This window comes from Capra hircus, chromosome 15 (genome assembly GCF_001704415.2).
Source record: "Capra hircus breed San Clemente chromosome 15, ASM170441v1, whole genome shotgun sequence".
Taxonomy (NCBI): domain Eukaryota; kingdom Metazoa; phylum Chordata; class Mammalia; order Artiodactyla; family Bovidae; genus Capra; species Capra hircus.
Genome location: NC_030822.1, coordinates 1,347,917 through 1,351,439, shown reverse-complemented (window position 1 = coordinate 1,351,439; position 3,523 = coordinate 1,347,917).

Here is a 3,523-nt window from a genome sequence, read left to right as displayed (position 1 = left end):
CCTCTGGGCCCTCCTTCTGGGTCACATGTGCTGTTGTTTCTGCAAATCCGGGAGTCTGGTTGGAACTCAGCATTTGTAATCCTACTGTTTACCAGTCATGCCTCTATGACCAAAGCAGCTAATACCTCTTGGCCTCTGTTTCCTTATCTATAGGTGAGATCAATAACACTGCCTACACTTAGTAGGTTTCTGCTTTGTTACATTAAACAGGCTAACATTTGTGAGCTGCTTAGGGAAGTACCTGAGAAATACAAGATATGTATGTTAATGTCTCTTAAATGAAAGAGAACAAAACAAAATTACGCACATATACCGTGTAAGCTGCCTGGGTAAATGTGTCTCTCAAAATATTGAGTGAAAGCCTTTTTTCCCTGTGGTTATAGATCCAGTCCCTTTTGATGCGATCATTCTAATGTGAGGCGCTGAAGAGAAGAATGTCAGAAAGAGGTGATATACTACTCCGTCCTTAACAGTCCTGCACAGTGTGAGTTTTTGTTATAAACATCCCCACCGAAGCTCTCGTTTATGTTGACTCAAGGTGGCTCTTCGTAACTAGCTCATTATATATAAGTGAAGATGCTCATGTACTGGGTTAGATAAGGTTTTGCCTTCACTTGGGATTCCTGGTATTCAAGGAAAACAAATTCATGTTTAAACGTTATCAAGGGATTTCCCTTGGAGTCCAGAGGTTAAGAATCCACCTTGCAAAGCAGGGGAAGCAGGTTCAATCCCAGGTTAGGGAACTAAGCCCACACAGCTGGAGAGACAGCACACTGCAACGAAGACGCTGAATAAGACAGCCGAGATCCCTCGTGTTGCAACTAGGGCCCAGCAGGACCAAATAAGAAATAAACGTTTTTTTTAAAAAACCAAAACCACATAAAGAAATTTAAAAAAATTATCAGCAGTCAGATAGCTTAACACACATAATATATCTTGCAAACAGAGATAAAGCATGGAGGCAAGTTACTTTTATGTTATCAGGGATAGTGCTTCCCTGTGGCTCAGCTGGTAAAGAATCTGCCTGCAATGCAGGAGACCTGGGTTCAATCCCTGGGTTGGGAAGACCCTCTAGAGAAAGGAAAGGCTCCCCACTCCAGTATTCTGGCCTGGAGAATTCCATGGACAGCATAGTCCATGGGGTTGCAAAGAGTTAGACACAACAGAGTGACTTTCACTTATCAGTGATCTAACTTAGGAAAAGAAACAGTTTCTTGCTGTAAAAGCATTGAAATCTGCTGTAAAAACATTGAAACATTTTATTTATCTTACATATAGATGGCTCCAGCTCATTTTTGGTGTTAGTCCTGTGAGAGTTGGACCATAAAGAAGCTGAGTGCCAAAGAATTGATGCTTCTGAACTGTGGTGTTGAAGAAGACTCTTGAGAGTCCCTTGGACTGCAAGGAGATCCAACCAGTCCATCTTAAAGGAAATCAGTCCTGAATATTCAATGGCACAGACTCTTTACCAGTCAGTCAAATAAAATTCAAACTCTAGGCTAAAAAACATAAACTAATTTGACACGGTCGCATAGAATGAAGTGTGTTCTTTACGACAACCTAAGGCTAGAGGTGTCCCATTAGCTAGCGGGCATAAATCCAGGTATACTTGACAGTTCCAGACTCTAGAAAAGACCTATAGTCCACCGAGGGAGTTGGGGAAGAAATACACGGGCAGGGTCTAAGATTCCCAAAGTCCTGACTTAGAGAAGAACCTGATTCCCCCATAGGATAAGAACCCAGGAGCCTCTTGTGAGGTGTGGTTAAAATGACTAACTCGGTAGGTTCTCCACGTCTGGGTTATGTCACAAAAAACAGTTCCCGATCCTCAGGAATATGTGTATATTTGTCTTCACAGTGCAAGGATATTTACTTTTTGTAGTATCGACCCCCCAAAGAAGCGTCATTATTGGTAAAATTAATGCGACACAGTTTAGCACCATCCTTTTTATTCTATGTCTAAGAAATCTGAAATCCCATGGACAGAGGAGGCTGGCGGGCTACAGTCTATAGGGTCACAAAGAGTCGGACACGACCTAAGCGACTTAGCATGCACACACGTTACTAGACAAGAAATGACTCTCAACAGTGACAAAGGGCTAGTCTGGCTGAGGATGGAGTGATTGAAATGATTAGGCTGAAAGATAATATTTTTATAATCTTGAACAAATTTAATCAAGTCTTATCGACATGACTTACCAAAAGTATTTTCCAGGGACTTTCCTGGTGGTCCATTGGTTAAGACTTCACTCTTCCAATTCAAGGGGCATGGATTCCATCGCTGGTTGGGGAGCTACAATTCCACACGCTATGGGGTGCAGTAAAAAAAAAAATTGTTCCAGAAAATATTCCATGAATGTTTATTAACAGTGTCTTTCTAACATTCCTAAAATCTAGCTGTTGATCAGAATAGTCTTGTTAAATTTAGTTCAGTTCAGTCGCTCAGTTGTGTCCGACTCTTTGCGACCCCATGAACCGCAGCACGCCAGGCCTCCCTGTCCATCACCAGCTCCCGGAGTTCACTCAGACTCATGTCCATCAAGTCGGTGATGCCATCCAGCCATCTCATCCTCTGTCGTCCCCTTCTCCTCCTGTCCCCAATCCCTCCCAGCATCAGGGTCTTTTCCAACAAGTCAACTCTTCGCATGAGGTGTCCAAAGTACTGGAGTTTCAGCTTTAGCATCAGTCCTTCCAATGAACACCCAGGACTGATCTCCTTTGGGATGGACTGGTTGGATCTCCTTGCAGTCCAAGGGACCCTCAACAGTCTTCTCCAACACCACAGTTGAAAAGCCTCGATTCTTTGGTGCTCAGCTTTCTTCACAGTCCAACTCTCACATCCATATATGACCACTGGAAAAACCATAGCCTTGACTAGATGGACCTTTGTAGGCAAAGTAATGTCTCTGGTTTTGAATATGCTATCTAGGTTGGTCATAACTTTCCTTCCAAGGAGTAAGCGTCTTTTAATTTCATGGCTGCAATCACCATCTGCAGTGATTTTGGAGCCCCAAAATATAAAGTCTGACACTGTTTCCACTGTTTCCCCATCTATTTCCCATGAAGTGATGGGACAGGATGCTGTGATCTTCGTTTTCTGAGTGTTGAGCTTGAAGCCAACTTTTTTCACTCTCCTGTTTCACTTTCATCAAGAGGCTTTTGAGTTCCTCTTCACTTTCTGCCATAAGGGTGGTGTCATCTGCATATCTGAGGTTATTGATATTTCTCCTGGCAATCTTGATTCCAGCTTGTGCTTCTTCCAGTCCAGCCTTTCTCATGATATACTCTGTATATAAGTTAAATAAGCAGGGTGACAACATACAGCCTTGACGTACTCCTTTTCCTATTTGGAACCAGTCTGCTGTTCCATGTCCAGTTCTAACTGTTGCTTCCTGACCTGCATATAGGTTTCTCAAGAGGCAGGTCCGATTGTCTTGTATTCCCATCTCTTTCAGAATTTTCCACAGTTTATTGTGATCCACACAGTCAAAGGCTTTGGCATAGTCAATAAAGCAGAAATAGA